The sequence below is a fragment of the Malurus melanocephalus genome, unplaced genomic scaffold, assembly GCF_030028575.1.
Source record: "Malurus melanocephalus ecotype Western Australia unplaced genomic scaffold, MMel_1.1 scaffold_11, whole genome shotgun sequence".
Classification (NCBI taxonomy): domain Eukaryota; kingdom Metazoa; phylum Chordata; class Aves; order Passeriformes; family Maluridae; genus Malurus; species Malurus melanocephalus.
The window spans coordinates 3072197-3098449 of record NW_026623243.1 but is presented as its reverse complement, the minus strand read 5'-3'; the positions used below and the strand labels follow the sequence as shown (position 1 = coordinate 3098449).

At 41.0% G+C, this 26253-nt stretch overlaps 1 protein-coding gene across 5 annotated transcripts in view; it reads right to left on the bottom strand.

The window, feature by feature from the left end:
- Positions 1-26253, bottom strand: part of PLXNB2 (plexin B2) — a 248393-nt gene that overhangs the window by 184022 nt on the left and 38118 nt on the right. For 2 of the 5 annotated variants that reach the window (XM_057378730.1, XM_057378741.1), the window contains exon 2: positions 20835-20908. The exons of the other annotated variants lie outside the window; for them this stretch is intronic. The gene's annotated coding sequence lies outside the window, so the exon portion shown is untranslated. The remainder of the gene's footprint in view (positions 1-20834; positions 20909-26253) is intronic. 5 annotated transcript variants of the gene reach the window in all.

Genomic DNA, 26253 nt, shown 5'->3' with positions numbered 1-26253 from the left:
GACTCATCTCAACCTCTGCTTTGGGTAAATTTCTCTTTTGGTTTCTCCATCATGACTGTGGGGCAGGCAGTGAATGCATTTGCTTCCCCAGGGAGGTATAGAGCACAGCTGCTCCTTGGTGACGTGCAGGAGAAAAATTCGTCTTTTTTTTTTTCTTCTCTGTTCAATCTCAGGCCAGACACACAGGTCATCCTATGTACACAGGATTTTAAGTGGAGGTCATCAGCTTGTCTGATGCACGTAATTAAATTTGTTTTACAAGCTTGTCTAGGCAGTAAGTAATTAAATATCACTTCTCAAACTGAGATTTTAATTGTCCTGAGTTGCCTGACAAGAGCATTTTTCTCAATCCGTTTTTTTCCCAAGTAAATGTGAAATTCAAAGGAGATGCCACTGATAATTCTACAAGACCTACAAAGTAAGAAAAAGTGTGTTCAACTACCAATAGCTTTAAGACAATAATTATTAAGTTTTCCTAATATAAGTTTCAAAAGTGTGTCCAGATTTTCATTACTTTGTTGGCAATGGAAGTTTTAAAACACAAACACAAGCATTCTGCCTTTGTTTTTATGATACCCATAATAAATCCTGAGGCAAATCTGAACCACAGTTTTAAATCCAAATCTGTTTTTTCAAGTCAGAACTACATTTAAATTGCCATGAAAGTATCTGTAGATACTTTCTTAAATTGGAAAACTCATTAACTGTTTGGTTATGTAAAATTATGAAACTGTAATTCCAAGTATTATTTTTAATTATTCTTACTATTTCACAATATACTAAGAAGCATCTTGAATTCAAAAAAAAGCTACAAAACTCCCTGGAGGAGCCAGTACCACACAAACTTGTCTGATGTGGGACAGAACTATTTTCAGGATCTGAAATGCAGCATAAAAACCAGTCAGGTAAGCACACTGCAATGACACTTACACAGCCACACCCTTGCAAAGTCCAGTTAAAGGACCATGTTTTCAAAACTCTAAATTACAGTCCATTTTTTCTGCAGCTGTCTGTATTTTATCATAAATAGCAGTCAAACCACATTAGATTTTGGAGAAAAGAGCTGGCTTTTGTGCAGTCACACACAGGAGACACGGATATGGCTTCCTACTGATAATCAGGGTCAGGGCTGTAGTCTAAGCAAGTAGATTCTCCTACTCACTTGCACAGCTGCTCCAAATTTCTGTCAAGCCATGTAACTGTCCCCAAACTCCTAAGCCAAAAGGAGAGGAGGAAAGAACTGCTCTCTGTGCAGTTACCCACATTAATGGGTGGGGACATAAACAGGCTCCAGCTTTTAGAGTCCCTTGGGGAGAGAATCAGAGTGATCCCTTCAAGGTGCTTTGGGAAGATAATTTCTTGCCTTTAACCTGGAAAGCTGTTAGAGATAGGATTATGATACAATGACAGGGAGCCTTTCTTCACTGATTTACACCAGAACAACCAGGCCAGTGCAAATTTGCAGAAGACAAAAGGCAGGGTTAGAGGGGCACCTTAAATGGAGATGGAGCATCCACAACTTCCCTGGGCAACCAGTTCCAGGGCCTCTCTTCCCTCACAGCAACGATTTTTTTTTTCCTAATATCTGATCTAAACCTACTTCCCATCACTTTGAACGCGTTCCCCCTTGTTCTGTCACTGCGTGGTCTCGTAAATATACTTGTCCCATCTTTCCTGCAAATTCACTTCGGGTACTGGAAGGACTCAATTAGYTCACCCTGAAGGCTTCTCTTTTCCAGGCTGAACGGTCCTAATTCTCTCAGCCTTTCCTCACAAGGAGAGCTGCTCCATCCCTCTGGTCAACTGAATCACAAACTGAATTTTTGAAAGAAAAATGGGTACTTAAATACAGAACAGGCWCGTGGAATGTTCAATTTAGATGTTTGGTTTGAGGGAATTTGATTAATTTATTTATTTCCATTTTTAAAAAAAAATCATTGTGTATGAGTCTATCCTTCAAAACTACAGTATTCTCACAATGTCTCTTAAATATTTTGTACTTCTTCTSTGAGATTAGATAATGATATATAATTTAACTCCCACTTGAAGTGATGAAGGGAGATGCTATGTGTTTCTCTTTATTATTTTCTGTCTAGTTTTGGATGTCTGACCACTTGTGCGCTRTCTTGCTCTTGGTCTCAGCATTTACAGCATCCTGACCTGGAGATGATATTCACAGACGGGAACTGCCAAGCTGCAATTGCTTTAAGCACACAGGGGAGGAAAAAAATCCCACCTTAAAAAAATCTATTGAAACCCCACCACAAACTCCTGGACCAGCACCACTAATATCTCCCGAGCATCTGCCATCTATTTAACAGAGACTATTTAATTAGAGACAGTTTACCCAATAACAATTACTACCTTCTGTTCTACAGTGGTGCTTAGCAATTGTGATGAGTGGTAGACCTAAGAACCCAAAAATTAAATTCATGTAATACCTTAGAAAGAAGTGACAAATCTGCATGGACACCGTTAAGCTGCAACAAGGGATTCCAATAATGGGTGTGTTTACCATGTAATTACTGTCTTTCTAAATCCCAAGGGACCAGTACATGAAGTCAAGTATTTTGTAAAGTATTAATTCAGTTTTTAAAAAAATTATCTGAATGCATACTGAGTTATGAGCCAAAAAAATTCTTACTTACATTTCAAATAAGTGAATTTGAGTTAACAGCTTATAAGATAATAAACCCAATCATTACAGACTGATGACCACAAGAAAACCAGATCTGTTAAGTTATGTTTATTATTTTATGTTATTTAAGTTTATGTTATATTATGTAAACATTTATGTTATGTTTATTATTTATGTTATTTATTTATTATTTAAGTTATGTTTAGTAATTTCTTTCATGGAGCTTTCATGCTATCAGTTGGGCAGGCTATGATCTGAATAAGAAACAGCATCAGTTGGACTATGGATGCAACCACATTTATCAGCCATTCCACACACATGCGCTCCGGGCTTCAGGTATTGTGTAAGACACATTCAAAGTGCAGCCTTGAAGATGGTTCAAGCACAYCATGAGTTCAAGTGATTTATTGATGATTATTAAGTATTCAGTGTGATCAATACAAACACCCTCAGCAAGCTTTCCTACTTGCCAAACCACACACATGGGTTTTGCAGTTTCATATTTATAACTGCTTCTCTTTGAAGACCTTCTGAGGTAGCCTGAGATCTCAGGTAAAACTTTTGAAAAATTTTGAGAATCTACTCATCCTTCTGCTGCTTTTCTGGACTTACAATGATAATTAAGAGATTCCTAAGCACTCTTAGGAGTGAAAGAGAACATCCATGGCACCTCTTCTCCCTTGTCTAATCACTGGAGAGAAAAATGTATGGAATGTATTTTAATAATGCAGTTGAACTTTTTTTATGAGCAAAACCCCCTTCATCATCTTGAATTACTTATTTGTAACAAGTTATTTGCTCAACACTAGCCAAAATAAAGTTTATCCACTTACAAAGAACCGATCGAGTCAGAACTCTGAGAATTCTGTTGCAATGCTGGTAATTTCTTATTGTTAATTCATCATGTTAAGAGAAAGGAAGCTGATTTTGATTCATTTAACAGAACCCCAAAGACAAGATTGTTCTGTTATGAACAAATGCTTCAAAGATTTTCTGCCAGTGCTGTTTCCTCTCAAGCTGGGAATAAAGTTTTCTTCCCAATTAATACAAGTCAATCATTCTCTGCCTCAAATTCATCTTTGAAGTTTCTAGTGATCTCAATGTTCCTTTTATGAACACGTATTTCTTTCCAATACATAGAAATTCCTTCTTATTATAGGATGTTTTAATTCATATTTGTTGGTTAAGGTTAGAAAAGTTTAACTGTAAGTTTCATATGACAAATTCTAAAAATAATTATTGGAAATGATGGATGATACCTATACACAGATGATGGTCAAAGGATGCTGTCCTGGTACTTTCAAGACAGCCATGTTCTGCAGTTTCAAAATACCTATTAATCTWGGAATTCGGGTAGTGTATACTGTGTTGTGAGATGATGTGTGATATTTTCACAAAAATCCTCTGAAAGGCGGAGGCTGCAAAAAACAGTTGTCTGACACCAGTAACAATGAACAACAGTCAGCTACTCCACTCAACAAACATTTAACCTCACAAATTAGAGCAACAAAGTAATTAATTTCCATAAAGCCAAGCACTGAGGGCCTAGCAGTAATCTTGTCTCTGGAATTAAATTTTAATGTGAGAAATTGGAGGAGCGCCAGTATTTTGGTTTAGACTACAAAGGTGGTAACAGAGATACTTTTTGTCATAAACAACCAGTTTGATTAACAGCRTAATGGGGCAGACTGTCCTCACTGTGTCCAGTCTCATCACCCTCAGTCCTTACACACTGTCTCCAAACTCTCCTCTGGGAAGGCAAAGTTTGCCATATTTTAATCTGATATTAGTCTTCAAGCATAAATAATACATGGAGATGAGCTAAAATGTCTCATTGATTAAAATTCTACGCTGTGAGCTTGTCACATTCCAATGTGCAAATTGCTTCTGTCTGGCCCGCATTCAGAAGTCAGTCATCTAAATATATATATACACACTTGCCTGATTTTAAGTTTAGTATCACAGCTGAACCACAGTTTAGAATCAGAAGAGATTTTTCTCTACAATGAATTTTTAAGTAATGATGTCTCTGGTCAACTGATTACCTAACGAGATGAATKTATGACATGATGTGGCTGCCTTCACACAGCTGTGAAGAGCTCAGCCAAGTCTTGGGTTGAAAGCCACCCCTTAGGTTTCCACCATGGTTTGCAGCACTTWAACTATAGCTGTAGTCCTCAGAGAGCCCAAGAAACCAGCAAAATGGAAAGGCTGTGGATATCAAATTTGCATAGTAATAGCTTTTTGCATGTTCACAAGCAATTCTTAAACACGAATGCATCTAGGCAGTTTTTCTGGGAAGCAAAGACAAAAGTCATCTCTAATAAGAGCAAAGATTAACTATTTGTCCTCACATATTTATGTTTAGTACTGCAGAGACTGTACACAGAGTGCAACGGTAGTCAGGGAATTATGCTGTGTGTTRGCCTGCCACATGCTCAAAATGTTTGGATTTCAAAGTCACATAAATAATGTTCAAAGACTGAAATGCTCCCYTTGAAAGCAGTGGTCATGCTTGCACAGGCACCTTTAGAGAAAAGGGATATTAGAGAATCCATACATCTGTTCTGGCAAGGTAACCCRTTTCTTAAAACCATCTCAGAAGGAAAAATTATTTCAAAGTGACTTCAGCTATTTGAAAGCAATGTGTCCATAAAAGCTCTTCTTTTAGGGGTTTGGTTTTATTTGCAGGTCAGATAAAAGGATTCTTTTCTAGATTCAGAAAGTATCCAATAAACTCAATAATTCAGCATATTGAGCCAAAAGCTCAACACAAAAAACACAGTCCTGCCTTGACCAGAATCGTATTCAAATACACTGCCATGTGAAGAAGAAGCTTCTCTCAGGAAGGCACATTGATTGAAACATGGTAACGGAAGTAACAGCATTAATGGCCACAAGCAAAAGAAATGGGAGGGAAAAAATGCMTATAAAAACCACTGTCAAGGTTTCTGCCAAGAGCTGAAGAAAAGGAATGCAGAAACATTCATTTCTCACCAGAATATTTTTCAGTTTACTAGCGCTGGGACTAAGTCTTTTCTTCCTTAACCTATTATAAGTTAGGAGCAACTGATATTATCTTTAACTGATGACCATAAGGCAAAGATTGGTAAGGTTCCATGCTTACCCTGTAAAACATTAAAAAACACCACACAATCACATAGCAATGGCAAAGAACTACAAGATGCAGTTCTTCTAAGAATGAAGGCTGTTAAAACTAAATTATCCTTGAAGTATTATTTTCTATTCATCAATCTGTAAAAAAGGCATACCTTTGCTTTTTTAATTTTATTTCATGCTACCAGCTGACAGTTTTAAAGAAAAATATGGCACCTGAAGAGACATCTTTCCAAATGAGTACTTAAAAAAACATTTATTTGACTTGTTAGAAAATTTGTTATTTAGTTATCATTACATGCTTACATAATGGAGGGAGGAGAAGCTACTCAAAATAGAATTAATACATTTTGCACTCAATTCTTTTATGAAAAAATCTAACATATATAATACCTGTAGCCCACAAGCACATATACACAGAAATCCATAAACAAACAGAGAAAGGGCAGATAAATGTCTGCTGGTAATTTTAGATTATACATGACACATTCTGGCATGTGCATCATATTGATATGCACAACAATTTCGTGTTTATCCGTTTAGCTGTGTGCAGTGGGTGACGGTGCAGAAAGCAAGAACCATTTCAGAGAGGCAAATTGCATGGAAATAAAGTCTTTTCCAATTGCCCAGCATTTTCTGAGGGTCAGGGCCATGCACCCTGACAGACAGCTGTGAGGAAGGTAGGACTGATCTSTAGCAGAGCACGCATGCTGCATTGACCCAAGTTATTAAGATAATGATAGAGTAGCTATTTCAACATTTTCGATGAATGAATAACCTGAATTTTCCACACTAGTAGAAAATACTAAGTTCCCAGAAAACCAAATCAGTGAAATGGGAAGTAACCTCACAGTAAACTGACAAACCATATAGCTATAAAGGGGCTTTGGCAGGCAGCTGTCACCTCCGTAACTTTGCCTGCACCGCCAGTCATCAAGACAAAAATCAAAGATACCTAAAAAGCATTAACACAATTTGCAGGAGATGAGTTTATGCCTCTGTTGGAGTTCATAGGACTTGATTGAATCTACCATGCTTTACAGGAAATGGCAAATCTTGAAAAAAAAAGATAATAATTCGAATTATATTTGTAAATCCTGCTTACATGTTGCACTGTTTCTGCTAAGATTAAACAATACTTTACTTCATGAAAACTATATACTTACACCTCTTCAAAACACCAAATGGTATCTAGCCTGCAAAATTATCACAGTTTGTTCCCAGGGATCAGATCCCACAGAAGGCTAAACCCTTAATGACTGACAGCAGTGCATGCAAAGCTCCAGTGGAAATAGTCCTTTAACAGCAACACATTCCTCTAGTTTTCCAGTAAGAGTCAAAACCTGTCTGACCTGAATTTATTTTATGTACCTGAGAGAAAAGCCTTTCACTCCCTCCACTTCTGTGAATAAGCAGAACAATACCTTCAATAATACACAGGAATTTCAAAYCCTGATTTTACTTGTGAAGAAAGGTTAACATCACCAGAAAGGCCAGTTTTGAAACAGGGCTTGGAACAGGGAGCACAGCATACTATAACAAAAGCAAAGAAAAACAAAATCTCCAATGTCTTCTTTCAAAATAAAAGAATGTACTGCAAAGGATCTTTCAAGATGTGAGCTAAAACATGCCCTTGCCCTTCCTAAAGCTGTGAGGGAAGTCCTTGACAATGTGGCCAGATGGGCGCATGTGCATTTGCCTTCAGAGGCAAATGCATCTGCTACAGGATGCAATTTCTGGTAAGTAGCGTGCTCTCTGTTGATGTRTATATATAATCTATGTATTTTTGGTGAAATTTTTGGTGAGAAACCACAAACACATCTCCTAGCCCGAACATCATGGAGTGTGGGAATAYGAGTCCAAGTAGTTCATGCCTGGTGGCAGATGCCACCCTATCCTGTCAATCCTACCCCTCTGCAATCCCTGGAAAAGGATAGCCAGCATATTTCAGCATAAGTTAGCATTCCAGGCTGTGAACTGCAATGAGGGGGAAGTCGACTTTCATTTCCTTCAACCATCTCTGCTAAAGAATCATAGCTGACAGCTGGAACAGTAACTCCTTAAATCAATTCAGCGTGAAATTCCAGAGCATTTCTCTTGGTGCCCTCTGAAACTGGATGGCTTTAATCACCAGGCMGCTGAGTTACCCTGAGTAGATAGGCAAGGTGGCATGCTTGGTGTTCCCTCTTGTTATCTCTTTATTCAGCAGTGTCTGCAGGAGACCAAGTATTCATTAACTCCTGCCACAATTAGTCAACAAATGCTTCCTGCCCCTTTGCAAGGGGTTGGCTGGCTCTTTAATCTTTGCTAGAAAAGGGGGATGATTAACAAAACACCCTGTAAATACACACAATTCAAGGCTTTTTGTCATTGCCAGGTGAAGAGGAGAAGTCTAGTCTAATTGTTCGGCTCACACAGCTAACACTGCCGCAGAATTTAGCATCTTTCCCATAAAATACCTGGAAAGGCTTTCAGGCATTCAGATTGAGGTGCTGTACAACGTTAGAATAGCGTGTAACCCTTCTGAAGCACTGTCTCTGTGAAATATTTTTCAGCACAGGAGGTTCTGCCAAAGAAACAAACTACCACATCCCCGAACTGATACACTTTCATTTTTTCTTCTCCCGTAGAGATATGGCAGACTYATGTTTTCCCTGAAATATTTTTTCAAAGTTTTGTTGACTTTAATTAACCAAATGAGGTAAAAGAATGTTTTTTAAAATCTATTTTACTGTGAGACACGGGCATTTACAGCAGTCAGTGACTTGTGGAAGCTGTTACTGTGAGATACAGAATTACTGAGCTGAAGAATAACATTTGCCTCAGCCCCAGCTTTAATATTTGAGGGTGAGGGATCACCTGCACTGACAGGGGCTATGGAAATAGGAATAGCTTCTCTAGCATCCATTCATTTTTACAGGTTATAACACAAATGCTTTCACGAGCACTGGGATAAATGAAATTTGTTTTCTAAACCACTTTGCCCTYTTGAGCTTGACTGTCTCTTTCAACAGAATTGCATAAAAGTAAAAAATATTCCTCAAAAACCCACATTGAAAAAATAGCAAAAAGAGGTTAGTATGGCCTCTCCATAGGACGAGCTTCACGGAGTTTTCATTGTGCTGGATATCCAAGAAGGAATGCTTTGGCACAGCTCTGAGACAGCTGACCCAGACAATCCCCAACACCAGGCAGGTCCTTTCCTTAACCTGCACCATGCAGTCCCAGATCCTCCTTGCAGATTGTCCYCAGGAATAAACTGATTTGACCCACTAATCTAGCAGAAACCTCATTTTCTTTGTTTTGATGATGTTTGGCTACATAACAACTGAGCTGGCTCGCTGTGCAGACAGGCAGTGTGCAGAGGTGATAAAGGGAGGAAGAGGGACAGGACCACCTCTGTGGGCAGTAGGAGTCAGTAGGAAAAGGTGACTGAGAGGATGCCAGAACTAACACGGAGACCACCAAGCTTTCCTGAATAAGCAAAAAAAGGTCTAATAAAACATGTATTAGAGTACCTGAGGCAAGCCTGTAATGTACTTTCCAACTGCACCACCTAAATCAGGAAAACCTCAATGGTTCAGCTGAGGTTGACCATTCTCCTTTCAGTTCTCCTTCCTCTTCACCTTCCCAAAAGAGGGGTGGAGGACAGACTGCTCTGTGCACTGCAAGATGGTTTCCCCAGCCCTCAGCAAGCAGGGATGGGCTCTCCAGACATTTCCAGGAATATTTTCCTCTGAGGCAGGTCAGTCTCAGGGCCAACAAACCCCTGGCGAACATGAAGCCAGTTTTTGACTGGATTCTGCTGAACAATCTGTCTAGGGAGAATGTGCAGGGCCTTGCTATGGGAGTGCCTTGGGGGTGGGAGCCCTACACAAGCCCAGATGTGGTGAACAGCTGTAGGATCCAGCTCACAGCTTATGCTTTTGCTTCCAACTTAAGCTGGATCCAAACCAAGTCATTTGTCAGCAAAATGCAAACCACAGTCTCGCCACATTTGTGGGCACGCGTTTCACCAGCAGCCACRCTGCTCCCGTGCCTTCCTCCACATGCTGCATGGGGTTTTTTAACCTACACAGGGCCAAGTCAGCTTCCCCCTTTGCTCTCCTCTGCTCCCCCAGCTTTGCTTGAACTGATGTGGGAGGACTGGCTCAAAAATGAAACCTCAGGGGAAGGGCTGCACTTCAGTGGGCAGTGGGACTGTGTGATTTTGGGCAATGCCATCTCCTGTGCCAATAGGATCACATCAGCCCACCACACTGAGGGAATGCATGGCTAAATTTAACCACTGGCTTTYAAAATGCTCCCCAAAACCTCCTCAAAGGGATCTGTGGAACACAAAAAGAGACCTAAAGAATCATCTTACATGTTGTTCTAGATCATCATTTCCTTCTGTGGGTCTGAATAAGACCCMAAAATATTTATTTATTTATTTTCCAAATTGTTACAGGGATAGAAGAGTTTTGTCATCTATATTTCTAAAATTAGAGGCGCCATGGATAAATTAAACAGGTATGAAGCAATAAAAGCAATTTTTTTAAAAAGCAGGTATTGACACATTAAAACTTAATAGCTCTTTTCAAGACATTGAATTCATAATCAMAACCTCCTAAGAATTTTCATTTAAAAATGAAATCGCTGATCCAACAAACCATAACAACYGCAAATTGGGTCTGGAAATAAATACTTATGCATAAAAACCTASTTATTAATATTCTGATGAGGCTGAGATGTGTATTTGAATGAAGGCACTCCACAAATTAAAAAACCACCCAATAACAACAGAAAAAAATATTGACTTTTGTGCGAGAATACTCAAGTGGCTTAAAAAGTTATCTCAAAGGTGGCTATTAACGRCAAAGGTTACTTATCAAAATTGGATAACTTGTTTCTTTACAGTAYTGAGGTGGGGAAAAAAATTATAAAAAAGAAGATTCCAGGAATGGTATCACTACACCCTGTAGGGAAAACACACAAACACACAAAAACCAACCCTACAGTTTTTTATACTCTTGAATTTSAGATCTTGACTGCAGCAAACCTGTTAATAGGATGCCTGGAGACAAGAAAGCAAGAAATATTTTCTCATTYTTGTCAGAGCCAGCCTTTTTAAACATTATTTATGAAAAGTCAAGCTTGGCTACCCAGTAGGGTTCTCACCTCAGGATCCTTCCAGCCCAGCACAGCCCCCTTTGCTAGAGAGCTACACCACATCCTCCTGTCCCAATGAGACTGCGGTAAAACATTGTGCCTTGGGGAACCTGCAGGAATTAATTTCCTTTCCTTCCTCTACAAAATGCCCAGGGCTGTTATACACTTCAGCCTTCCCACCTGAATTAGCAGGTTCTGGATCTGCAGCAGATCTAAAAACAGCACCGTAGCAAATCAGCAGCCACAGCCAAGAGGGAGGTGCTGGCCCCAACCTCCTCCATGGTCTCTGCCAGAGAAGTGCAGAACCATGGGGCACTGGGATCTCACCTAATGGGAGGAAGAGASTAGAGGGCAAACAGGAGAGAAGCAGGATCTTCTTGGTCTTGCAAAAGCAAGAGCTGAAGCCACACAAGGCAAAGAAGAAGGGATGTTGAGAGGCTAAGTTGTGTGTTGGATGTAGATTCCCAAGCACCTGGCAGCTTGTGACTTCTGCGGCAGAACAGAGACTCTTTCTCCACCCTCAGGTCTGAATGCACAAGACTGCTACTGCCCAGGATGAGGAGCAAACTCCATGAAGTGCGGTTTTAAGGCCCACAAGCTCTTAATGAAGTATGAWTACCATGAAGAGGGGCAGGATAACAGTGAATGGAGATTCCTTCATGTAGTGGTCAAAGGCACCCAGCTACTGATGAAAGAGGATGTCATGGCAGATGATTTACTTGTGGGGTCCCAAATTTAGGATGATGAGAAACCGGTGCTCACCATCCCATAGCTCCAACTATCACCCCTTGTTGCTTATCAACGTAGGCAGTGATGATACTGCCATGCTAGACCTGGAATAAGTGAAGAATCACTACAGAGCTATATGGGCAAAGGCTGGAGTCCAGGCAATACTCTCCTGGATCCTAAATGCAAAAGGGAAAAGCCCAGGTAGGACTGCATAATTCCTGCTAACACATGTCTGGCTGCATGGCTGATATCTCAGGCGGAGACGTGACTTCTATGACCATGGGACTCCCTGGAGCAACAGAAACTATGAGAGAGATCCACCTAACAAAACACAACAATGCAGAATTGCTGCCCTTTACATGAAAGGGACASTCAAATGCGTGGAGCTCATTTATGGGATGGACAACAGCCTGGGTGAATGCTTGTGGATTGGCATTAAAAGAGACAYCACTGAGGGTGGCACTGTGAAGGGAGGTTACTGCAGACCACACAGCAGAAGAAGTTGAATATTTCTATAAACAGCTCTATAAACCACAGACCTTAATTCTCATGGAAGACTTCAACCTCTCYGAACTGAAAGGAAGAAAGGCAGCCTCTGGAAGGTGACAGGGACACAAATGCTAGGAGGGCCACAAGGGATGATGCTCCTAAAATGATTCTTAAGGATGTTGTGGTATGTCTTCGTGAGATTAATTAGTATCCAGTAATATGCATAGATAAAAAAATTCTCAAATATATATACACACACACATGGTTAGATCCACAACATTATGTCACATACACATGACTTGCCTTCAAATATCTTCCATGTGTGTTTCAGAAATGTGGTTTAAATCATATGCAAGCACACATACAGAGAGGAAGAGATTCTTAAACTGAGTTAAAAATCCAGGCACTTTCTTCTTTAAAAAGCTGCCATCTTATCTTCCAATTATCTATTTCAATGCCAACAAATCAGACCATGTCACATAGCAAAAGGAAAACCTCTATTTAATATTCAGTCATGTAACTTCAGTTTGGAATACAATTAGCAAAACTATCTCCTCTTCAAAGGCTTGAAACAAGTCATTAGTGCAAGCATTACTTTAMATGAGGGAAGGTCACAAACAGCAAACAGACTACATCTTCTGTAACATATTGAACCCTCATTGTTAGAAAACACAGCTGTTAAGCATTACCTGAAGTAATTTAGCTGTGGAACTCAAGTAGTTTAAATTAGCCAAGTCTTCAAGTAGTCTTGCACACCCTCTAATCATGACACTGAGTATCAGAGGGTTCTCAGGGTTGGTAATCTACATAATTTCCCACTTGTAGTCAAGAAATTCAGACCTTATTTGAAGTAGTTTTTATTATTATTGGCATTTCTTTAAAAGAACACCTTACTGCCAACAGGCATAAGAAAACCCTAGCTAATGTTTTCATATGTTAAGCCAAGTAACACATGTTCATTGGACAGCAACTACCTCTCTCTTGAGGTATCTACACTAACCAGAGTGATTTGCCTCTGGAGAACAAGGCATGAAACAGATCCAAAACACACAACCATGTGCAGTGTCAGCAGTTACCTGGTGGGAACGAGCGCAGACCCTGCAATGGGAGCTTTGAAAAGTGGCTGCTCAGGCAAAGTGCCCATAACAGCTGTGCCATASTGCCAGAAACCATCTACTACTCTATCTGCAGGCCCTGCTACCACCTGCTTTTAAGTAGTTCCTAAGAAAACTAAGATAACATTAAACRTGTTATCAGGATGTTTCATTTCACTGTAGTGGTGTCCAGGTTTGCATTAGAAACTTTGATGGTGTCAAAAGACAACAGGAGATTGCATGATCAGACAGACAAYGCTGGGACAGACAAAGCCAATTCCCACTCTGCTTTCTCAATACTAATTTTAAATACTGGAATTCCATGGAAATGATTACATACACATCAGACTGAACTACATGACTTCCACTACTTAAAACTCCATCCAAAGGCAAGCCACTGGATGACAGCAGCTCTCATTTCATATATTTTTTGGGGGGGAGGCAAAAGGTGTGCTGATCACAACTTCAAAGACTATAGATTACTTTGACAGAAAATGAAGGTCCAGAAAAAGTACCAAAATTCAACCTTCTGAATTATTTCTCCAAAATTAAGGGATCTAGTGGCTGACCATAATACAAGAGATGAAGCAGATCTGAGAATGGTCAGAAGAATATACCAGAACTGAATTAATTATGGATTTACTTGGGAGAGAAAGAAAATACTTGAAGAGSTCATTTTCATTTTAAGTTAATTGGGAGATGCAAATATTGCAGGGGATCAATTTTTCTCCTGTTGAGAGAGTGTAGGTCAGAGTCCCACCACATTCTTGGTAAACACTGCCATCAATAAAGGAAGGAACAAGTCTGCAGTTTSTCTTTTCAATGAGTTTTTCTGTTGTTGCTGGGTCTAAAGGCAGGCTCCAAGGAAAATGAAGACTTAAATGAAATTTTTTTTTTCAAAACAGACAGACACCTTTTAAAGGAAGATAGGCAAATTAYAGCTAGGGCCCACAGGGAAACTCAGCTCCGTCAGACTAAAGGGAACAATGCATCTTTGTGCAATGGAAACAGATTTTATCAGTCTGCTTTGGAGGARAGCACAGTTATCTCTTATACCAGGGCACTGAGAGGGTGAGCAGCACAGCTTTACAGCCTTACTCCATGGGAGGGATCCTCTGAACACGGTGGTGCCTGGAGGCATTTTCAGTCCTTCCTCTTCTTCTCCAGGGATTAGTTCCTACACCCTCTACTCCTCTGCTGGAAGTGACCACTCTTGCCCTGGAAGTGCWTTTTGTGGTACTTCACAGTTGCTAGAGCTCAACAGACACAGATGAGGCTGAAGATTCACAGCAGAGTCCTGGCAGCACTCTCTGCGTACACTGCTGATGTGTCCTTGCTCCACAGCCCATCATCAGCTGTGCTGCATGGAAGCAACTCAACACATTAAATGGCTGCCAAAAAATAGGGGGAAAAAAGCCCAGGCTGGATCAGTTCTGTGGAAAACTATCAAAAGAGTGCAAAGGAAGAATATGTATGGCTTTGTCTCACACACATAGACAAACAGACACAGAACAAAAATTTTGTCCCACAAAAATGCGGTTTGAATTGGTGGCGAACTTCACTGGGGACAGAGGAGAAGCCAGAGAAGTTGAAAATTCTCCCTTTGGTTTTGCTGATGAAGATACAGAAGGTTGTCAAGTTCCTCCTTCTCTTAGTACCACCACATAGTGGCCTTCCAGCTCACAATGCTTCATGAATCTTTAAGTTTGGGAAACACCTCTAAGATCACTGAGTGCAATTGTTAACCCRTCTCCACCACATCCACCACTAAACCATAAACCCAAGTGCCACATCTACTTTTGAATACTTCAAGGGATTGTGATTTCCCTGGGCAATCTCTTGCACTACCTGGTCACACTTTCAGTGGATAAATTATTCCTAATATCCAATCTAAATCTTCTCTGGTGCAATTTGAGGTAATTTCTTCTCATCCTGGCACTTGTTACCTGGCAGAAGAGACTGGCAATCCAATGGATTACTCGTCTTCATGCCGTATTCAAGCGTGCCTGTACCATACTGGAAAGGCACTCTAGTCTAACTAGACTATAACAAGACATTTTACATCATTTCTCTGCACGTAAGGGCARGAAAGCTCTGAATTGCCTGTGTGTTCACACAGAGCAACTGAGGCATGACACCTTCCCTAGGGCAGCATGAGGAGCCTGTGGAAGAACTTAACCTTATACCAGCTTCCTCAGGTACACCACAAATACATGGGTGGATGTGGAACCTTTCTAATTTGAAGGRTTGTGGAGGGAAAACAGTGTGGGGAAGAAAAAGGGTAGAGAAMAGAGAATTTATTAATTGGAAAAAGGAGAAGAGGCTGAATAGTCCTGTATACTATAACTTMCCCCCAAAGTCCCCCAAATCCCCCAAAAACGCTTCTGGGAAATCCTGTTCCCTCTCCAAATATTTGTATTCCTTAAAGCAATGCCTGTAGCCCCCTACAAGAGGAAAAACTGCTGATGCCACAAAACATACCATTGGARTGGTGAGGAAGTAATTAAAAACAGCACAAGTGGGAGAGAAAGCGTTCACTGCTTACAGCTTGGAGAAGGTCATGAGGGACAGTGGCACATAACTGAGGAAATGATAAATGGATTTGGCATCAGCATTAACTTCTTGGTAAAATCCCATGAAGACTTTTGCTGGCTTTTATTACCATGTGTGCACAAATCCAAAACGCACATGCTGTGTTGATTTAATCCACAACTACAGCGCTTTTATGTGTCTGCTTTTGCTCGGTTCTGAGGCCTCAGCACTTCCTCTATTTTCCTGCAGATGTAAAAACTTTCTCCCTTTCTTGCAAGCAAAACTCTTCCTGAAAAATAGTTCTGTTTACCCAGAAATGCTTCCCAGCCTTTACACCTGGTGAGCAGAAAGCAGTAAGTTCTGTGAAGGAGTTAGACCSAGTGAGAGTTTTGGGGAGAGAGCACGGCAATGCTTAGGCTGCCTTCTCACACACCATTACAATGGTCAGCATGACGAGTATGTGCAGGGCTCCTCTGCTTCCCTACTCTGTGGTTTCAGTTTCTAAATGGATGACTAAAACTATAAATGCATCATGGGTTTGAAAAATAATCTTATCCAGGGCAAATGGAAAACCAAAATCATCAACTTTGGAGAATGAAGGGCCCTGCTAAAAATAACCGTGGTATTTCTGGTTTTGTGAAATACAGTATTTTCAAATAAGCTGGGGACTAATGTATCTCAGTGGCCACTTCCTGAGCTTGAAGACAGGCAGCAATAGCCTTCTGCTCCTTACAATTAAAAACCAGCAGAGTRAAATTACTAAGTGCAGACAATTTTACTGCTCCATGGTAAGTGTACCAATGTTCTTTCACTAAAAACCAGGCAAGAATCACACCAAATACGGTGTGAAAGAATGCTGTTTTTTGGAAGACCCACAAAGAACAGCTGAGAAATGGAAGAGGAGGTGACTGGAGAGGCAGGAGGACTGGAAAAGACTGAAGAGGGGACCRGAGCAGCAGGGACTTGCTTTTCTGAAGCCTCGGGGGAAGTACTAGAGAGATGGGGAACTTAAAGCTCCTTAACTGTTAGGAGATTATAGCAGCAGAAAAAGTAACAGCATTCCCCTCTGAGCACTTGGAATAAGAYGGAATAATAAAACTTTTAGGCATCTACTGGCAAGGCAAAATTCACAGTGAAAAGGCAGCATTTTGTCCTCAGACAAGGGACAGAAATGATGGCACAGTGTCACTTCCCTGAACATCTGCCTCCTGGGAGAGTCCATGGTGAACCACTCACTTCCCCAGAGGCAGAAAAATTGCTGCTTTTCTCCTTCTTGACTGTTTTTTATTTCACACCATAGTTTTGACAAACTCAGAAACTGCCAAAACCCCAGGAACTTTCAAAATGGAACTCAGAAGCTTAAGAAAAACAAAGGAAAKGTTCAGTCTCTGCAGCACAACTGTTATGCAAAATTGTATTTTAGATAACTAAAAAAAAACTCCAGCTCCAGAAGGGTAAGTTTAAAATGACATCTCATAGCTTGGTAGTAGAAATTTGACAGTTTGACTATTAATGCAACAGAAAAAAAAAACCTTCCTCAAAGCATTTGTTCTATGGGTCACATGAAAAGAAAGAGCAAATACTGTTTTTTATAAGTAGTATTTGGTAGCAAATGTTTTAAAAAGTCAAATACCTAATTATCTTATTTGAAGAGAGGAACAGCTGTTATGTTTTACTGAAGATAAACATCCAGACTCTATCCTTGCTGTTTAAGAGTTGATCTTTTTTCTTCATAGGTTTTTCTGAAATTAGCCAATGCCTTACTCGGCAGCAGAAGGGGAAGCTGCTCCTAAGCATCAAGTAATTAGTTCTAAAGTTCCAAGAAAGGTAATATTAAATATGCTTATCTATATATTTTTGTGAATTACATATGCATGGAAAGGATAGGAATTGCGATGAAGCTGTTGGGGACAAGGAAGGGAARAGAGCATTGCAAGATTTCTCTATTTTAGGGCTTTTTTTCCAGAAAAATGTTAAACTATGCAAATTTTTTTTTTTTTAAAAAAAGCCCACTAATAAGATGAGCTGTCACACCTTCTGGAGAAAAGTATAAATGAACATTTTAAAACATAGGACTTTGTAGACACAGATCGTGTTTTCTACATCAACTGCAACTTTTTCTTTTGTAATTTATACCATAGTTTGAAAATGCCAATTGAAGGGTTATGCAAGCTTCTGCTGTGAAACAAAAACTGGAAGGTGCTTCCACATTTCTCTCTAAATTAAGATGAAGCAAAGAGATGGAAAATATTCTAATTAATGGAATTTTCAAAAAGCCTTCTTTTCAATGAAACTGTTGTAGAGTGGCTTCCTTCTGCRATCAGCTTTATATTCTTGATTGAGTATCTCAGCTTGTTTTTTTCCTACTGATCAAAACCATGCACACAAAGGTCCCCCGATTTCAAGAACCTTCCAGATGCCAGGTGTCAAAGCTGTCAGCATGAGCAGTTCCAGCACGCTGCACGGCTCGAGGCTTGTGAAGATGGCAGAATGAACCTCACTCCTTCACYGCACTCCCCTTGGAGGTCACACATTGCCTCTCCTACAGAATGCAGGAATACACCCCATGCTTTCCTGTAATGCCCCAGGCAGCCAGTGGAAGGGACCCCCGTGGTAAAGGRGGCAAAACCCCTCCCTTACCCCCTGACTCTTGCTGCAATCCCAGACCTTGCACAGCTGCGCACCGAGAGCCAAGCAGAGATCCCTGCCTGCCTCGTCTCCCTTGCTCTTTACGCCATCTCTCCTTCTCTCTGCAGAAAGCTGTCACAGCTTGGGTCACATCCGTGCCTCGTGGCTCCTGCTGGACAGATCAGGGCCCAATGAAGAGTGTAATGCAACTCGTAGTGTGAGCAGCTGCTTCCTACCCCGCCTGCCAGCAGGGAGAGGTGAGGCAGCCAAGAATGTGTGTGCATGGAGGCACATATGTTACCACTCTCCTTCCCATTGTCCCCCCCTGGCCAGCTAGGTCAGAAGTCAGCAGCAGGGGTGCCAGCAGGGTTTGAATGGGGTACAGCAGGATCAAGGGCTTGGGGCCAAGGGATCTGCAAGAGGCAGCATTTCCTGCTCCCATGGGGTTCGCCTGGAGACAAGGCATGATGGCCTCCAACAGCATGATGTCTCATCAAGGGACAAGATTTCTCAACTCTTGTGTTTACAGGCATAGCCTTTATGGGTCAGTCTCTCATTTGAGACAGCAAAAACTGGCATAGCCCTCTGAGGAGACTGCCAACCTACAGTTGCTAATTTATGAATTACTAATTCATAAATGTAGAGCTTTGGGGAGGTCTCATTGTCAGAAAAGCAGCACAGACTGTCTCTTTCTGACAAGCAGAAGCAGTACAACAGGGAGTTAGAGGGGTTGTGAGACACACCCCGCTCCCTGGTCTTCTGTAYTCATATGTGGGGCTTTTAAATTTTATTTTTTTTTTCTACAATGATTCAGAGGCACCACTCAGCTGCCTGCCCTGCTAGACTTAGGACTACTGCACACCTCATATCAATCTTCTCCCACCCTACTCACCTTCATCAAAAGAATATCAAAGACACTCCTGAAGTGCTTGGGAGGGAAAGTTAACATTTACTGTATATTAAATGTGAGCTGGATACACCTTAGTTCACCTTTGCTTTTACATGCAAGTCAGAAGGTCGAATCATACTGGGATAGGACTGACCTACTCAGATTTTGCTCAAGTTATTGAGGTTGCCTAGTTATTCCTTTTAAGCCAGACTCTTTAAGAGTCTGGCACACAAGGCTGCAGGAGCCTCARCATTTCTGAAAATCTCATTAGGCATCTAGCTGTAATCTGAACCCACAGMCTTAGCATACAAATATTTGACCTTTCATTACTAGACCCATGTTCTGCAGAGGAGATGCTATTGTGAGAGCTCTGCCTTGTCTCCTGTGAACATTCTCAAATAGCTACATTACACATCCTGAGATGCTGAGAAATTCTTGCACTGCAAGGGAGAGAGGACAATGTGTAAGATTTAAAGAGTGCTCCTTTCAGCTTCTAGTACCTGGGATTAGACATGCAATCACTCTGTACTCAGAAAAAATCTGACACTTGCAGTTTAGACCCCTTAATTTCAGAATTAACTGCATGTCTCTGTACATAACTGAGGCATCTTCTGCATAGCCAGTCCCTCTGCCAGCAGCYGACTCAGCCTCGAGGATGGAAGGAAAGAAGAGAGAAGGAAGCAGGCTGGATTTTTGCCTTATCTGCCAGACTTCTCCCTAAAACTGAAAACTTGCAAGGAATGAGTTACAAGAGCATTTTTAAGGCAGAATACAGCAAATGCTAGCTCCCAGGCCTGCAGGAACAGCTTCTGCTAGGGATCATAAAACCAAGGGAGGGAAAAAAGTAAATAAAAATCTTGATTCCTTACATTCTTGATTCCTACAAGGCAGCGTAAGAGCACAACAGGATATTGAACCACATATTTGTATTGTTCATGCTAAAGGCAAATAAATCTCCCTAGGCACTGAGTCCTTAAACACTCAGGACAGATTATAAGAACAACTTGCTCATAACTAGCACAACCCCCCAGCTTTTAAACAGTCAGTTTATTTAAAAAGCTAGATTTGAGCCTTCTGCACACAGAGGTCTAGTATGCCAAGTTGCAACCMAAAGTGACTCTTACCACCAGACTATAAACCCCAGAAAATAGGGCTAAGAGTTCATTATGAAGCCAGTGACAGACTCCTAATTATAGTGGTGCTATCAAGCATGATAAAGGCTGGTTGGTTTTATTATAGTCTCATCCAAAGACTTGTTGGATGCTGGATTAGCTCATCTTTTCACTCCTGTTGAACTGCCATATGTTTCTTTTTTTCCTTTATGTAGCATTTGGCAGGAGTTATTTGTCAGCATTTAGAAAAAGAAAACATGTCTGCAGAAGCTTCATTTCTAGTTCTTTCCACACAAAGTTTCTTGTTTTACCTGACAAAGCCTTAGAAATTCCATTTTCATGTCTAAAGCAAAACTGGATCAGAAAAAGTTGTTATTAAAAATATTAAATATAGACACTTTTAAAATGTCCTGATCTCAGTATAACATTTCAGTATACTTTAAAGAAATAGATACCTCCATAAAAAGCTGTCTCTTTCTCCCTGCCCTTCCACATCAATTGTGCCCGATTTCACATCCACTTCAAATATCTGCAAGTAAATCAGAGCAAAATGCATCATTTTACTAAAAGATTTGATTATTTATTCATCACTATCATCTACCAGCATTGTTGCAAAGATCCAAGTTACACAGAACAAGTCACAGGAATAAAAACAATATTAATGCAAAGGCTTATAAAAAGCCTCTTCTTTGGCAGCTAAAAAGCCAATGAATGTCACAAGCTTAGCTAATACACCATAGGAGAAAGGATTCAATTGCTTCTAATCCCAGATATCAGAGAGCTAGGAAGAACTAAGCACCACCTGTAYGGTGTCAAACCTGTAAACCAGAGCAGTACCTTTGCTGGACAGGAAACAGAGCTCTGACAGTCATTTCCTGACCTCATAGACTTTGGAGAAAAACTGAAGCAATGGCAGAGCTTCACAGAGGTAGCCAGAGGAGAGGCAGATTATTTCAGCTGTGCACCAGAACCTACCCAGAAGAAGTGGGGCAGGTGGCACCATCAGCTTCAAATATGGAGCAGAATTGGGCAACAGATGAGGATTGTACTGCCCCGTGTGATTTGAATCAGACACATTTAGGGCATCACTTCCCACTGCCCTTCCTCTCCTCCCTCAGCTTCCTCTTCCATGAGAGCACTTCTGCCATGGCAAACAAAGTATTCTTCTGTAGGCATCTCCTGTGAGTGACACACTTTCCCAACAAATGTCATGGGCTTGTATCCAGGTGGAAAGAAACACAGTTTATTTCAGAGGGAAAAAAAGAAATGGCCTTGAAAGGCCACAAAAAGTGACCTAGGGGCAAGATAATGAGAACTAATAGAGCACTTGTATGAAAAGGAAGGTCACCTGTCACAGCTGCTATTCAGCTCTGCTAAGTGGTTTTATTGATGGGTCATTAAAGGATTCTCATCCACCTTCAGCCTGAGAATGGCTTTATAAAACAGGCAATCAGAAAAAAACCCAAACAAAATTGCCTTAGGTTTAAAGTGTCTTGGCCTGATATCATTACGCACCAAGAACTGCATAATGAAGGTATGAGTTTTAATTAAATTTTATTTTTAAATTTAAGTGCTGTCTTCCTGCAGCCATGCCTCATCACCAAATGAAAGTTCATATGTTTATGAACTTCATCAYAATCCAGTTTGCCTGAAAACAAGTAGTATAATTGATTTCATGATTCTCTCAGCCCTTTGGTGTAGGCTTTCGGCTGTGCTACCATTTGCAGGGGTAGATATGTAGTAGATAAAGATTAATGCTTATGTGCCAACCTAGAGATGCTGAGCCTGCCAAATTTAGGAGCTCTGAGAAACAAGCCATGAGATGCTCCCACAATTTCGATGTAAGTAGGCCAACAGAAAACTGAATGAATAAGGCAATTCTGATGGCTAGGCCGTATCTGCTGTAAGCAGTGGACTGGCAGCACAGTTGAAAGCAGTCAGATTTCCTTGCTTTCCCTTCWTTTCCCCCTTCAGACACTGGCAGTGAGTCTCTATAGGGAGGGACTGAAATCTCACCAGCACCTGCAGTAACATGCAGGCATGAGTAGTACCCAGCTTCAACAGTGTCATTATGGACCACCAAAGAATAACTAAAGAGCCGCATGTTACCGGTGAAAAATGTACAGTAAACATGAGCAAAAGTAATTTCAGTGTTGATTGCCTGTAGTGTTCTACAATAAACAATCTGATTTCTGACATTATATCCAGAAAAAAAAAAAAGCTATTGACAAGTACTATTAATAAACTTGATTTTTGACTTGCATTTTGTAGCTTAACAGATGACAGTTACARTAAATGTATTAAGCTAAATGCTACTGTGAACAGTGTATAGCTKCATCTATTGCCTATAGGGACCTCTACCTATATTGCACACACCTTAGAGCTCCCAAAAGCACTCAAAAATTGTCTTGCAGACACTATTGCATTCTGCCCCATTCAAATCTTTCATCCCCCTCTGCAGTATGGGCTCAGTCAAGAGCTGCAGGGAAGATGGGCACATTATGTCCCAAGTGTCCATGCACAGGCCTGGGTAAGAACCAGTTTCCCCTCTGTGAAAACCAGACTTTCACAGCCCGCAGGCATCATCTCTACAGGCTAATTAGTTACTGTGAATTAAAGCCCTGCTAGCTGGTGTTAACTGAAATGTTTTGAGAACTTACACTTCAACCTGTTTTGGTCAATATCCACAGAAAAAGCACAAGCATCTCTGACAGCAACTCCTCTCTCTTGCCAAATCCTGCCTCTGAGCTGTTAAAAGAAAAGGTCACCTAAATTTAACAGGACTAACAAGATATTTTCTCAGTCCTCTTTCTTAGAAACAGCTGAGTTGCTCTGGCTAAGTGCTGTTTTTTTTCTTTTAAACAATAATAACAGAATATTCAGCAAGAGGCAGACACCGAGTTAAAGAAATCTCAATGCGAGCTGTTAAAATCTGGCAAACTTGTAAGAGGCTGAAAATAGAGTCTTATAATGGGAAGTGTCAAACAACCTTGATAATAGGCAGCATTACCAGTCTGCTCTGTAATTCTAAATTATGTTTTATTACAGTGTTAAATATGCCTAAACTCCATTTACCAGTTCCACCATTGCCAGCCCAAGAGCAGCTGCTGGCCGATGGCAAATTAACAAGTTGTAGTTTTCCTGGTGTAGACAAGAGGGTAGTTGTTTCTGGCTTTCAGAACCAGCAGTTGGAGCAGGTTCATCTCAGCGGCTTTTACAGAGCTGAGCCTGTTGGCATATGGCCATTAACACATTTCTCAGGTGGCTCCCTGCAGTAATAAGGTGGCCTGAACATATGAAAAGTAGGCTCAAGTTAGGATTTTCCAGAAGCTGGTGTAAATGTAGTCAGCAGGTGATCTTGAAGAAAGTACTACAAAGTACACGCGTGCCACAATGTTTGCTATTTTGGAAAATAAATTAAAACTCAAGTAGACACTCAGGAAGCTCAGGGTCTTTGCTGTATCACATTATAAGATTTATACAGTCAAGTGCAGACAGCGATCCAGGGATATTTCTCCTGCAACAGAGTAAAAAGAGGTCTGCTTCTGTACTTCCTTCAGGAGAACCAATGCCCATTAAAGAGCCAAACCTTGAAGAACATCAAACTTTTTCCTGCAAAAGATGGGCCACATGATTTCCCAGCTTAAAAGACTGAACTTTTCAAAAATTCAGAAGTTTTTAACAGCCTCCAAGAAGCTCTTCAGGTAAATCATGCTAAAAGGCACTTTTTTAAGGTGCCAGAATCACACAACAGCAACGAACCTTTTACCTCTCAGGACCAGGTCTGTCTGTAAGAAAGGCTGCCAGCTCTAAGGCAGTCTAAAATTAAAACTATAGCTCACATTGTTCCTATAGAACAGAAAAGGAGGAGATGGACACGACACCTTTTGCAGACTGCATGCCCAGGGGAAGCCARATTTTGGCCATCACAACAATCCTGGAAGCAAACCACTACGTTGGGTGTGCCAGAGAGCAGCTGCCCAGCGCCAGCGGTACTGAGGATAACGCCTCACATGAGGATGGATCGCGAGAGCATGAACGATAAGTAGCTGCCTGTCAGCRCTGGGCTGGGCACCCACTGGCATCTCTCCCAGACAAGTCACAGCAGGGAGCTGAGGCAGTTGCTGGCACAACCTCACAGTGACACAAACACGGCCATATCCCCTTCTTCTTGTCCCCCAGTTAACTCCCTCAGCCACTTTCACACTTTGTTCTTCCCTCCACAAATCAAACGGCACCCCTTGGAGGCCAGGGTCAAGGCATGGTGGTGATTTGGGACTGTAACACACAAGATCAAGGCTGGACCACATCGTTCAACCTTTCCATTTCGACATTTCCAGAGTGAGATGAGCAGTCCTCACTGGCACAGAGTCACAATGATTCATTTTTGACTCCTCAAAGCACCCACATATAACAGTAAAGGATCGAGAGAAAGAATCTGCTAGCAGCATATAAAAGCAACAAGGATGGATTCAAACCAACTGCATCGCTCAGCTCAGTTCAGTCAACTGCACCTTTCACACTGGTGATCTCAGGAGGTGCATCCCCAGGTAGTGGGACAGAAACCACTGAAAACACAGGCAGGTGCTGCCCAAAGGTGGTGAGCATGGGTTTCATCACACTGGCACAAAGGGCCAGGGGCCAGTTTCCAACCACCGGTAGTGCCGGCTTCTTTTTAAYCTGGTAGACGCCCAAGCTGAAATGCAAAATGGATGTTTTTCAGAGAGATTAAATAATCTTTTGATCTTGAGAACAGAGGGCAGCATCTTCAGAGGCTGCATGTGCATCTTTTTCTGATGATCAAGTCCCTTTGAGGTATCTTAGAGAGGACATGCTCAAAACATCTCAAGTCTACTCCGGAAGTCTCGTCTATATGATTTGTTTCTCCAGCAYGTCTTACAGCCTCTCAGCTTTGATCAACATTTCCCCCATCCCAGGAGCAAAACTCCACTTCTCTGATTCTTTCTGTATGTCTTCCAAAAACTGAATCCTCTGCTAACCAATTCATGTACCACCGGCCCCCAAGGACCAGCTCAACATCTCTGTGGCTTCAGTGCCACTTCTTGCAGGACTCCTGTTGCCCATGAACAAAGTATACCCTGAAAAGCATCAGGGCATCCAAAATAGCCGAGTTTTTAATTCTGAGACCWCAGGGGCCAAGGTAAGAAATTGCTGAACTCTCAAATGATCCAATATGGAAGAGTGAGAAGAATGGGAGAAACAAGTCATTTTTTTCATAGGAGGTAATGGAGATAATGAAATAGATCCAACTTGGACTAAAAACCAAAACTCTCTTTACCACAAGAAGAAAGCAGTAGAAAATAATTTTTACAAATTGTACCACTATGATAATAGGACAGAGACTCACTGAACTATTTCTTCTCAGGGACAGATGCAGCAGGCTGGATTTGTCTTTTAGACTTCGGGTAACTCTTCCATGTACAGTGACTGATGGCTACCATTTAGTTCTGAAATKCTCCCTTCTACCATTCAGAAAACAATCTTATTCGAAAAATTGCCTTATGAGGCAGAGAAGCAAAGAATTGCAGTCCTGCTACAGAAAGGCTAAAGYACAAGTATAAAGTGCTGTGAATGAAGCAGTATCAATACATGAAGTCTTTTTAAGCAGCAAACACGGCTTAAGAAATTCCCACCTATGCCTCTGTATGCTTCTACCTCAGCTGTGTCCATTCTTGTACTGACTCCTGAGACAACAYGTATTTTAAAAAAATAGACAAAACTAAAAAGTTGTTTATATTTTAAAGTAAATTAATAACTTATTTCGGTTCTCTGGCCATGCAAGCACCGAGAGCAACAGAAGGAGACATCCTCTTTAGGATGACCAATAGAAAGGCACTTAGAGCAAAGCTTAAG